The 13582-nt window shown below is 37.1% G+C and overlaps 1 protein-coding gene across 1 annotated transcript in view; it reads left to right on the top strand.

Moving 5' to 3' along the window:
* The first annotated feature begins 313 nt into the window (after window positions 1–313).
* The window catches only part of ZNF217 (zinc finger protein 217), a 27698-nt gene continuing 14429 nt past the window's right edge, over window positions 314–13582 (top strand). Inside the window, exon 1 of the mRNA XM_009326757.1 lies at window positions 314–370. The gene's annotated coding sequence lies outside the window, so the exon portion shown is untranslated. The remainder of the gene's footprint in view (window positions 371–13582) is intronic.

Raw genomic sequence — 13582 nt, 5'->3', positions numbered from 1 at the left:
TTTATTGATCCGTTTTGCCAGTTTTTGTTTCGTTTACCTTTGTCTTCAAGACTAAACCCTTCCTGATAATGTCTTTGGCACCGTGTTTCTCTCTTTTTTTTTTTTTTTAAAGGGGAATGGGAAGTTTAGAAAATAAATAAATAAGCCTCAACTGACTTCTTAAGCAACAAAAGACGTTGCCAAGCGAGGACAATAAAATTCTAGAATATCTAGAGATTGGATTTCATTCCTGTTTCGTGATACCCACTGGACTTTCTGGGTGTGGGGGTTTTTTTTATTTGTTTGTTTCCCACACAGAAAACCTGCAGCCAAAGTAAGGTCTGTATGTACTCTAATGAGCCATCCCATAAAATGTGCTGTGTGACTCCCAGTAAGTATTTGAATTGAAGTGTAATAGTTTTGAAGTGGTGGTGAACAAAAATCTTTATGTTGGGTTATTGATCTGCTGATGAAAGGCGTTTGAATTTGAAAAGGGTTTAGTTCAGGGGTTTTGTGTGTTTAAAGGTTTTTTAAGGCAACAACGGTTTTTTTTTTTTCATTTCTGAAATGACCTTGAGAGCTTTAAAACTACATCAGTTTCTACCAGTGGGTTTGAGGGGGAGGCAGTAGCAGAAGGATCTAGTGAAAATCGAAAATAGAAATAGGAACTGAAGTAGATGCAGTGAAATGTTTTCTTATAGAAGTATGTGAAAAGGGAAGTTTTTTGTAAGAATGTGTGAAAAAGAAGAGAGGGAAATAACGCAGTTTCAGATGCAAGGAGAGAGAGGGAGCATATCATTCTTCACATTTTATTAGGCCCTGAAATGCAGGAGTGATATGATCTGGAAGACACAGAAATAAAACGCCTAACTACAAGTTGAATAGCAGGCATTGACTTGCTGACCAATGCTTACATGCTTGTTGGTTGGTGGGGGCTGGTTTTGTGTCTGCAAAGGTATCAGAGCACAGTGCTATGACAATGGCTTGCAAATGCTTTAACGCCATGTTTTATTGCTCTTAGGAGCTCTTATTAACTGTAGGTTTGGGAATACGACTAATACTTTAATTTGTGATGTCCACACTAAGGTTTAAGCGTTTCCTTGGATAATATAAAAGGACAGTTTCAAATAAGTGGGATAAACTGCATTCTTTGGCAGAGGGGGAGGGAAGAGGGAAAGGGTGGAGGAGGTGTGTTTTTTTTTTTTTTTCCCCTTTTACTAGTTCTGTAACTGAAGTATTTAAGTGAGATTATAATTAAATGCATATGGAGAGTGTTTAGAACATCAGGAATGTGGCTTTGTGATCACTGATATTTCTGTAACATTTTTTTAATAAGCAATATTGTAATTCTGTGCAAAACACTTGGATTGTATATCTCGCAGCTCATTCCTGAAAGCAGTACGAGTTTTCAAGTTTTCTCTTTAAGTTTTTCGGATGATGAATATGAAAAACAAATAACTTTAGAAACATGGTTATTACAGTGATTATTGATTGGCTTGGCCTACAGCCAAGCGACTCTTCTGCATGCACCAGAGTTGCTGATTTAAATTCTATAGATTCTTTTTCATATGTTAGCCTTTTTGAATCGTTAAACGGCATATATAGCTATTTAAGAACAGTAGATCAGTTTTTAGTTAAGGTTGTTCAATTATGTCTTCATCGCTTTGGAGTTGGTTGAATGACTTGACATGAGATTAAGCACAACAAAAGAAAAGGCAGGGGAACAACAGCTGCCTTCCAGTACCAGAGCACAGTATTCTTAGCAGTTAAGCATTTTACCTTTTAGTATTGCGTGGTGTCAGGTTTAAATGTTTATATTCGTGTTTACAAGAACCTTAGGCATTCCGATAAAACATCAGACACTCGAATCCTGGATATTCGTGTTTTGGGGTTGTTTGTCTCTTGCATTTTTAAGAAAATTATCTTAAGATCTGATACTGAGGAGTGAATTGATCTCATTAACTTTTCAGACAAAAGTAGCAAACAGTCACCACTAGTTTGTACTTGTTTAGTTACTGTGTGGTAAGAACTTTAAGGTGTGTCCTTAATGGCAACTGACGATTCTTGCTGCGAAGCCTTGTTTATTTTAGGTAGATGTTTTATACAGAATTTCCAGTGGGACAAATTACTACACTGACTGCACTTATTCTTTCTGAAGACTGGCTGTAAGCATAAAAGAATAATTGTGCCATGCTGCAATCAGTATATATTTTAAAATTGAAGCCATTAAGTTTTGCTGTGTGTTTTGAGGCTTTTCCTACTTCCTTTGTTTAAACATTCTTAAACAGTGCATATCATATATGAATTTAAAACATTCGTATGGCACTATTGGGGCCGAATTTAAATTTAAAATGAGTACCTACGTCCTTGTTGATCAAAATAGAAAAAACATTTCTTTAAATAAGTGGATGTTTTCTGGCGTTGAATGTGGTAAGAAGGCTATATTTGTATCTTGTAAACAAAGTTTCATATTAAGTAGTCTTTAGAGAATGGCTTCCAGGCTTTGGATTAGAGGATTTTTTTTCTTCGTTTTAAGTGAATAATGGGTTTTTTGGGGTTTTTTTTTTTGCTTTGTTTTGGTAGGGGTGGGGAGAGCAAGATTTAGGGTAGGGGCTGGAAAGAGGAAGATAATAAACTTTAGCACCTTTTATCAGACTGTCTTACACAAAAGGTTACTTCATTTTGGTTTCCCCTTTCATTAGATCACACTCAAAAAATTCCTTTTTGAGCATTTATAATCTTCAGAATGTATCCTCTTCTCCTTACTACTATATTTTCATTCAGAACTATGTTGATAGATTAATATCACATTTTATATGAACAAAGTGCTAAGTTATTACTGTGATCGGAAATAATTTTAAAGGGGAACTGTGGGTTTCACTTAAGACTTTCAAAACAGTGATTACAATAAACTTTTAGTCACAAAAATCTGAGAGTTTGTAATTAAGAAGCTCTGGGGAAACGTTAAGTAAATTTTAACTTCCCTTTGTTCTTTGGGACTTTTTGTTGTCCCAACTCTTTCTAACCTGAATCTTGATTTGGAATTCATTGTCCTAGTAAAAGATCCCATACACTGTATATGTAAATACACTCCCTCTTTCCTGTGTTATGAAATGCTGTAACTACCGCTGGCATATGGAAAGAACAGTCCCCCCCCTTCCCTAAGGTAAAATGGGCTAAGCTTTCTTTTCTTTGCCAGAAGCTGAAAGAAGAGTTTGACCTTTGAACTCACCCTCACACTTCCACACTGCTTTCAGGATGACTAAATAACCAAGGATATTTGCCTGTGTCTTATGCTTATTTATCTCACTTAAAATGTTCTAATACTTAACTGTTGAGGTATTGTCTTTAAATATAGCAAGACAGTACATTTCAGTTACAGCAGGGCTGCCATTTGCCAGCTCAGCCCTCTGATTTTTGAGACTCGATTTAGAACGTCAGCGTTCCAATCAGATACTCTTTCCACATCTCATAACTACATTAATTTCGAACTGCTATTTACTTTTAATGGACTTTGGGTCTTTTCTGATGACCCTTGACTCCCTTTTTTTAAGGTGACTTTAGTAACAAAGTTTTTCTTTCTGGTGCATTAATACAACCAGGGGATTCTGCTGACTACTGTATGCATGCTTTTAGAGAGATGTGACTCATACCACAAGAGATTTGCAACTGAATACAAAAGTAAGGAAAAGGATATGTCCAAGCTATGTAAGATTCTCAATATGTGTTGTATTTTAGGATTAAAAAAACTAAACATATTTTTCCAGCCTAAACTTACCTAGGTTTTTGTGCACCTCCAAACAGAAAGCTACTCTCAAAACTATTTGCTTTTAGAGATCAACTTTTTTTCAGTGAAATTCCCAAGTAATCTTGCTTTGTTGCTGATGAAAACTTTTTTTGTGCCAAACCTGGGTGCATGTCAATGGGAAACAAATATTAAAACTTCTACTGTTATAATCGTATGACTTTGGTCAGAGCATAGTTTATAGCTTATCACAGATCTGGCTCTTTTGAGTCTTCCTCCTTAATTTTTTTTTTTTAAGGGGGGCAGCAATTTAAGTGGCATGATAAGAACAGACTTTCAATTTCAAATTAAAACAACGTATGTGCTAGGAAAAAAATGAGTTACAAATCAAAAATATAGGTGACATACTTGTTTCAAAATATAACATCTTTGAATTCATTGCAGAAGGTGGAATGGATTATTAGACTGCCTTGAGAATTTCAAAAGAAAATACAAGAGGAAATGTGGTTAGAATATGCAGGAAAATCTATGTAGATCAGTGAGACTTAAAGATTTGAGCAGAAACCCATCCAAGTATAAGTGAATAATTGACGGGATAGTGATTTTCTATGTGCTAAAGATTTTATTTAACTAAAAGTATCAAAGTCTGAGTTTGTTTATGCGCAATGGGTACACTTGCATTTTTCAGTGTAATAAAGTGAGTGCAGTTTACCTCTGACAAACTACGTAAGGGAAATTAAAGGCCTTTGTATTGTGCTTACACTTTATAATGATAGTTGAGAACTGGTTGGGTGAAATCCTTGGGGTTATGTCAGCCTCTCTCTCTTTTGGTACACAGGTAGGAAGAAGCAAATTAGATGTACTCCAAAGACTATGATGTTTAGAACATTGTAAGGAAAACAGATATAAAGGTGCTCTGGAGAAGCCACAATTTGTGTTTAGCTTTAATGTTTGTTTCTAATCTTCTTTTTTTATGGTAGTAAAATTTGTGTATGAAACTACTTCCTCTTTGAAAGGTCAGTTTCTTGTGGATGCTAACTCTCCTTTCTAGGACACTTTGGCACTCTGAAGCCCAGTAGGTTGGACTACATCATCACATACATCCCTTCAGTGCACTAGTGTGAGATAATGTAATGCTAGGCAATTAAAAAGGTTTAGTCTCCATCAGTCTATGTGCGTCTCTGGAAGATCTCCCACCTGCATGGAATAAAGGAGGCAGCTATTTGAAATGTCTATTTCTAGCACTTTTCTATTTTAGTATCTTCAGATGCTAGTGCAGGGGATGACTTAAGTAGAAGTAAATGTCTTTCCCTTGGACTGTGTACCTTCCTCCATCTTTCAAGACTGATTTTTGCAAATACATAATTGTTGATATGTTTGAAAGTGACAATTTCAAAGTCTGTGCTCTGCAGAGTGGAGGGATAAGAAGCTGCTCCTTTTTCTTCCAAGGTACAGGAGTTTGAGCTGTCTTGGGTAAGAGATTCAGAGTTGAAATCAGGTGAGAGCAGTAGGGAAGATTAATGATCTTAACAAAGTGAACTCTTTGGAAGTGACGACTACTCTCAAATTCAGGAATAGTAAAAAAATCTCTTTTCCTGTTATTTCACCTATGCTGCCCAAAGGGATGCAACTTGCCTGTAATTGCTACAGAGGTCTCCTGGCTCTTGAGTTATAAGGAATTAAGTCTAATTTGGTAAACTCTGAATTTACCACTTCTTTGTAGTTGTGGCCGCTGGAGAGACCTAACATCCTTCTGCCAAGAAGTAAAAAAGTCAAATTTGCTTTTAAGGTCTCTGAAAATACCTTCCTTCAAATGAAAACCAAGACTAAACATATAAGCCAGTCTATGTAAGGTGAGACTGACTCAACAATAAAAATGTATCACTCACTCCACTAAGAGTGTCTTTACCTGCTGTGGAGAGAACAATAAACTGTTTTGTAAGGTAAGGGGTCATTGCCAGTTTAAGTGCATGTAACTTCTTGATTCAGTGAAGTTGCATCATCTTATAGCAGTGGTGAAATGTGTCCCAGACTTATTTAAAATAGGATCGCTCTTGTGTCTTTCAGCTTTACTACAACAGGTATTGGCCACTTCATATTGTCTAAAGTTTTTTGGCTTCGTGGTTCCTCAGAAATTCTTTCCTAATCAGAGGAAAAAAACGGCAAAAAATCTGGCTATTAGAGCAGTCCTTCTGAACTTTAAAAGTCAATACTTATTTGTAGCACTTCCTCCTTTAATGCCAAGAATTAGTCTCTTATATTTGGTCTTGCTCAGTGGAGGAAAAACATGTGCAAAATGATGCAAGCTTATATGTTCTCTGCTTTAAAAGGAATAATTACCTCTTTTGATAAAAGAGGCATTCAGTTCACTGAGGAGACACATTCAGCTCATCCATCCTCTGCCAAAACACTGTTAGACGTATAGCCTTAAAGAAAAAGGGACTCCACAGGAAAAGGTTTTTTTAAAGAAAGGATATCCTTTGTTTCTATTAGTATAGATGTCTGAAATGGGGGGAGGGAGTTTTCCTAATATTGTTCATTATTAACTACTAGTTATTTTCCACTGGTGATTAAAATCCTGTTTGCTAGACTTCAGGGGGAAAATGACTTGCATGTGTGTCTCTTATCTGACTACAGAAGAGCTTTCAATACAAAATCTTTCTAAAGTGTTTGTGGAGAAATGCTTGGATAATATTCTTGCATTCTGGTGTGTATGTCTCTGTTTCTTCAGTTCTGTTTATGAATTGTCTTAGTATCATTGCATTGGAAAGCTCTGTAGTGTTGTTAGAAGGGACTGTAACTGAGGAAAACAGAGTAGTCTCTCTTAGGATAAAAAGATAAGCCATGAAAACCCTCTAAGAGTTTAAGTTTAGGATAACTTTGAAAACTTCAAGCCTGAAGGATGAAGACTAACAAGGGGACTTAAGTTTGCAGATTTAGGGAGTGGAAGTTCCAATTTGGGGTCATCTTTTATGTTCTCTTTTCAACCTGAACGTCTTCGTTTTGATCTTTCCTGCAACTGAAACAAACAACTCTCTTCCTCCCCTTCCTCCCCCTAAATCTCCATTTCCTTTAAAGGTACTCTTGTTAGTTCTTTATCAGACTGAACTGTTAACAAACGTTATTTAAAAACATTTTTGTACTTGAACATGGTACAAAAACATGTGTGGATGAGAAACAATCTTAGGTGTACTCACGTGCTCCTCCATTAACAAAGAAATACACTGGGAAGTTGTGTTAAAATGATTTACTGTTAAAAGATAGAAGGGAGTAGCTCTTCCCTTCCCTGGAAAGCAATAGAATGCGCAGTAATGAAGAGTAAGTTATTGGCTTCATGTAGTGTTATGAAGAAGAGCTGACTCTTCTGCTATTCTGCAAAATAATGTTTTATCTGTGCTGACTTTCATAGCTTTCCAATGTTTTAACTTAAGTCATAGGCAGATGGGCAGTTGTACTCTTTCAGAAATAAGGTCACAGTCTATGCAGCACATAGTGTTGTGTTCCCAAGATTTAGGGCCTATCCTTCCCTCAAATTGGGGTAGGAAAGACATTTCTGTCTAATACAGGAAAACACCTTATTGCGTGAGGTGTGACATGTATGTGTTTCTTCTTAAATGGAGAAAGGAAGTTATATGGTTGCCATAAAACCCCTGATACCTGTAGAGACAAACTTGAAATTTCATGCTGTGGATGTTTGGAAATCTGACTAATGTTTTGGAGCAATTGGTAAATTGGAACCTCACAATGACACTTTGCTTCACTTTCTGACTAAACATCGGAGCCTGTGAATGCCACAGCACACCAGTACTGCTCATACAATGGAGCCATTGTCACTGATGGGTTCTGCAAACACTACACACACAACCAAGGACACTATAGGTACTATCTCGAGAGTTTGGAGCTCTTGAATATTGTTAGCAACTACTTGGGGATGGTATTTCCGCCTAATATCCTCTGTGTGTACTAGGTGTGGTGCAACTGGCTTAACTTTATGCAATGATACATATGTGTTAAAAAAAAAAAAAAAAGATGCTCTAAATAAGCTAAGTTCAGCCTCGGCTCAGGCTTTTATTTGAGAATTTGAAGCTGTATTTATTTATGCATGAGCTACTCTGCCTATGATTGATATTATACCTGAATATAGATGTGCCCAGACAAAATAGATAATATCCATAAGGTAGTTTTTATTTGTGGTCTCAATGAGGGGGAAAAGTGATGTTAACTGGTTCATTTTATTTATGTTCATTAGATAGAACTGGAATGACTATTCTGAAAAAGCAAAACTTTTAGATTGAAATAAAAAAAGGTGTTTAAATAACTTGTGGTTTCCAATAAGCAGTCAGCAGTATAAAATGTATTTCATTAGCAATGCCAAAGAGCAGCAACCTGTTCTGAGGTATAAACATACCAAGAGAAAAGAACGTTTCATGTAAAATGACTCTATATCCTGAAACTTCTTGAAACGTGAGGAAAACTGAGTATTTTTTTTTTTAAGTGGATTTGAGAGTTACTTGAAAGTTTCTCAAGTCAAATAGACACAGTAATAATTAAGGTAGTTAATATGCAGCAGCTGGCTCTCTGGTGGGTTTTTGAGTGTGGGTTTCTCATTCTTTGCTGGCACTGGATTATGTAGGACGTGAAACCTTGTGGAACCTTAGTAGGATAGTGAAGGAAACTGGTCGTCTGTTAAACAGTGATAGCTTTGCTACTGGCCTTGAATTTAAGGATCTGCTAACAGTTTGTTGAGGTAGTTATGTCTGAGTAGGTATCTTCTAGTGCGCAGAAAAGTAACTAAGTATCATATACTTAGTTGTAACTCTTCTAGTTTTCTCACTTCTGTTTTTAAGAAAGTGTTGCAGCAGCTAGGTTAACTTCTGTAATTGTTCCAGCTTGCTTTTCACAGTTTAACAATAGTTTTGCTAGCACAGAATCAGCAAGGAATAGTTTTTCCTGATACTAGCTATGCAGCTTTTATTCCCAGTGCTCTGTAGTGTTTAAAATGGGAAATTCAATGGTTAGACTTTGCTATTCTCTGAAAGGTGTGTCTAGAGTTTTTATTACATATTCATGGACATTTTGAAATGCAGGAAGTAGAAATGCAATAAAATTACTACTGATAGGTCATTTCCCAAAGAAATCTTTGAGACTGTAACATGTCATCTTTGGTTGTGTAATTTAATAAAAATAAATTAAACTTCTCTACAGGCACTCAATTAAAATTTTCTCTATTTTAATAATCCATTTGTATGCAGCAGCTTTTTGGTGTGGTTCTTAGGTTGGGTGGCAAGTGCAATGAAAACAAGATGTTCTCATCTGTCCAGTTCAATCTTTATTTATATATGTTTTGTGGTGTTTATAAATATAATGGGTATCACTGCAAACCTGTTGAAATATGTGACTAAAGGCCATATAGCCAAATGTGACTCAGTTGTGAACTAAAGTTTGCTAAATGCTCAGGCTCTGGACTGTTGGAAGAATAAAGTACAATAGGTGGCATCCTGCAGTTGAGAACAATTTGTCACTCCTGGAGAGACCACTCTAGGAAATATCCAGGTGTGCTGAGCAAGACAGGTTCCTCCTGACCTGCTCATTCACCTCAAGGCAGTTGCAGCAACCACTGGAACATGTGGGCCCTGGACTCTGGTGTGAGATGCATGTCGACATTTACAAATGGATAGGGGAGTCAGAAGTCGGGATTTCTTGACTCACTTTATTGTGAGGAGGGATAGTCATTCTTTATTTTCAACCCTGAGTTAACCTGTAGCAAACTTACCGCTTTTCAGCTATTGGAAGGAAGGATTTCCTGTTTTGTTCTGTTCCTTTACTCAATATCTCTGACTGATACCGGTGTGTTGTGTCTGTTCTTGTCTTCTGAAAATGAGAAACAACAGAACCCCAGGTACTGTATTTTTTTTTTTGTTGAGCTAATATACAGACCTTCAGCCACAAATAGTTACAGTGCTTGTCAAAACTGCAGGTTGTCCACTTTCCCAGGGAAGCAATAGTACAGAATTAAGGCAACTCTTGACAGTTTTGCTGCTGCCTACAGGGTTTTGAATAACAGGAATGTAATTAATCAGCATTTTTGGTCCTCAAATCCAAGGCATAATATTATCTTCACTAGGAAGAAAGGTTTTGTTAATGATGGATAAAATCCTAGTGTAGATATTTGGTTTGTAGTTTTAGCATGTGTTAGCTTGTCTAAACAGTGAGAGCATAAAATCATGCCTACTTGTAAAAGCCATATATCTAATCAGAGTGAAGTGTGTAATCATCAGATACAAAAATAAGACTAGAACTTTATAGCTCACCTTCTGACTCTAGTAGTATTATCTTTTTTCTTCTCAGTTTAAATATAATTCTGTCTAGTTGCATCTGCAGTTTTCTTCAGAAATGCTACCTGCAATTTTTTTCAGTCTGTAGGTACTATATCCTATACATGATGGTATATCCAAGAACCACAGTTGCCTGAACTGCAAAGAGGCATTTCAGATTCCTAAAACAGGAATATCTTGCTTTGCTTTGCAATGCTGCCTAGAGGATGAGCTGTGGCCAGTCCTTCAAAAGTGTTCAGAGCCTCCTCTTAAAACAGTGAAAGTTTGAAAAGCATTCAGCAGCTAACACAGGTTGGTGGAGGTGTGTAAAGTGCTTTGAAAGAGCCATGGAAGAAGTCTCCAAAGGGCTTGTTCAAACCTATTGATGCGTAATAAAATTTGGATCCGAACTCCTGTTAAACTCCTCTCATGATCCGTGTGTTAAGGTTATATGTTCTGTATTTATACATGCAGTTGTGAGGACAGGTTTAATTTTTTAGACAGCTGAGTAATGTCTGCTTTGACACATTTAAATGAAATGAGATTGAAACAGACCCATTTTCAATGGGGTTACCAGAAAAAATGTTATTGATTGATTGAGGTGGATTTGTCACACATTGGTGACCAACCGAGGGCCTTCCCTAGATTTGATCTATGCCTGTCCCTTAAATTCTAAGAAGTCTTTAAGCATGTGGTTTTTACAAAATGTTTGTATTATCCTAGGTTAGGTTTGAGTAGAACCGCGTGTGGTGGTCCCTGTTACAGGGGTGTCTGTTCTACTCTCATCTCATCCCAGAATGCTGTGGAGGATAGGGGATTGAGTGTGGATTTCTCCTGTTTTTCATCTGTTTTCTCTCTACAGTGACTTAATTCTTGTTGCTCTAATGTGTATATGTTGTAATGCCACAAAGTGGGAAGCGTAATAAAGCGTAACCGGCTTTTTCTGTGTATGTAGACACTAGCAAGGAAATAGTTGATGGCGAATCTCAGCAATTCAGTACATGGGTCTTTAGGCACTATGGTGTTTGGCTCTGACTTCATACCCCAGAAATGCCTCTGGCCTTTTTGTAGGATGATTCTTCTACCTATTACTGCAGAGCGCTTACCTGTGGCTCTGGACGTAAATGCATTAAACTCTTTAAATTTGTTTAATTTTTTTATCTCGCCTGGATATTCATTATTGGTGCTCAGGAGTCTTTCAAAGTTGCTGTTAGTTTTTGGTTTGCAAATAAATTATTTTCAGGCAGATAGTCACCATTTATGCACTTGAGCTTTGCCGCAGCATGTTATCCTGTTGTGTAAAAAATACCTCTTAAAACTACAGTAGAAATAGAACAAAACAGCAAGTTGAAACATGAAGTAAAACATGCTAACCAGCACCCTTTGATATGTTTTTCCTTATGTTTTACAAAAGGGAAAGCTTTTTGAATGCTTCAGCTTCAAACTTTTGTTATAGCTTCTTCACCTGCCTATAGGGGGTGAGTGAAAGCCAGAAAGTCAAAACTGAATGGGGAAGGTAGAAAGACAAAAGCAAAGCAGCAATTCAGAAGTGTTGCACCATAGACTGAACCTGCCTATTACAAAAGATTTTTGAGTCATTATGCAGAGAGGAAGTGTTAATCATGGCAGTGATAGAACTGAAAATGGGGATAAAGGGCGTAGTTAGAAGAGAGACTTTGGCTGCAGAAAATCCACATTTTGTTGCTATCAACCTGTCAGCCAGTGGCTTGTTCCCTCTTACACTCTCTACCCTACCCCCCAAGATCCCTGCATTCGTGTTTAACTTAGCATGTGATGAGTCTTTGGCCCAGTCCTGAAACAACTTGGGTTTAAAAAAAGCTGGAAGCTTCTTGGTGTTAGATTTGATCATTGTCTAGACTTGGATTAGAGGACTGGGCAATGAAGATCCTAAGCTCTGGAGATACGGAAAAAAAAAAGGAAGACAGGCAACTGGCAACAATAATTTTATTCTGTATTGGCATTCTGGTGGGTTTTTTTTTTTACCCATCTTCATTAGGTTCCAGGATCATCTTGGCTGCATGATGGTGGAAAAGGAGCTGCTAACTTTTCAATTAAAACCAAAGAGTATTCTCAGGGCAAGGCTGTAGTCCAGTGAGTAAATAAGTGTGTGAGATGTTGGATCTATTACTCCTAGCAATGTGTTGTCATGTTTCCTTTCCCAGGTGGTTATCTTGCCTGGGCTTGACTGTTCTGTGGTAGGTAAAGGTATCCAATATAGTTGAAGGCATCATATCAAACCTCGGGTCTATAGATAGGTTAAAGGTCCTGTCCTATTAACCTCCCGTGGCTGTTAGACATAGTGGTTCTGCCAGCAGGTGGCCTTACAGGAGCGTTGTCTGCAAAGATGTTTGGGCCACTGAACTGTATACACAGTTCAAGTTCTGGTGGCTGATTTCTACTGAAATGGTTTAAGATTTAATGGCTTAAGACCACCTTTTTCTGTCTGACTAGCACCGCTGATCAGAAGAGGCTGGAGAAAGTAACCTCAACTGCATAGATAGCCACATCTTTACCTGCTACAGCTACTTGTCATGGAAATCTCTGTAGCCTGAACTATTACAGGGCTGTGTTTGAATTGTTACCCTTTCTTTGGCTGAAATGAAACAAAATGTTTTCATCTTTTTTTTCCAAATAAAAGCAAGGCAGAAGTAGAAGTTGAGATGAATTTTAAAACTCTACTTTGCCCATACTGTCTTCTGCTATAAGAGCTATAGAGCATATTGTGTTTTGAGGCATATTAATTCAAGTAATGTGAATCACTGGCCAGCTGTCTTTTATGAAATAATTTGTGAAAGTTTGAGTAAATTTTGAATGCATTCTTTTCATTAGATATTCATGTGTTTGGCAATGTGCCTCATCTCAGAATGATCCCTCTTCAATTTATATGGTCTTGTATTAGTTTGGTAGACTTTTCCTTTGTCCCAGACTTTGATCAAGCAGGGTCCTGAATGCCACAATACTATAATTTGACAGCCCAAAGAGTGGTGGCCATTAATTGCTGCTAGCAGACATTATAACTCTTACAGACTTAGAGATTTAAGTTGGAGTTGTGATTAACTATGTTATAACCCTTTTTAATCTTCCAGAATCTTAAACCTTCCCTTTTGAGTATAATCAATAAAATGCATTTTTTGCTGCATGCAATTTGAAATTAGAAGCATTTCCTTTTTAAGTCTAATAGTTGGCCTCTTGGATGATTTAAATACTAAACTCCTGTTCAAGAAACAGTATAATTAGTTTATTTCAAACTTTGAGATGATCTAATTGTGCCAGCCCAAAATTGCCACAGAGATTGTAAATCTGTGGATGATAGTAAAAGCTTTGAGTACTTAATACAGAGATTTGTAGTGATGCTTACTGTGTACCAACTATGAAAGCTGATTCCGAGCTGTCTGGTCTTGGAAAAAAAAGTGTTTTGCTCAACAGCCTTTAGAGAACAAAGTTTTACTGTGCCTCTAAACACCGGTTTCACGGCTTCGAGGAAAGGTTACTTTGGCTTGCTGCATTTACTTGTTATGAATTC

Source organism: Pygoscelis adeliae, unplaced genomic scaffold (assembly GCF_000699105.1).
Source record: "Pygoscelis adeliae isolate BGI_AS28 unplaced genomic scaffold, ASM69910v1 Scaffold286, whole genome shotgun sequence".
Lineage (NCBI taxonomy): Eukaryota > Metazoa > Chordata > Aves > Sphenisciformes > Spheniscidae > Pygoscelis > Pygoscelis adeliae.
The sequence above is the reverse complement of the archived record's forward strand: the minus strand, read 5'-3'. Positions and strand labels throughout refer to the sequence as shown.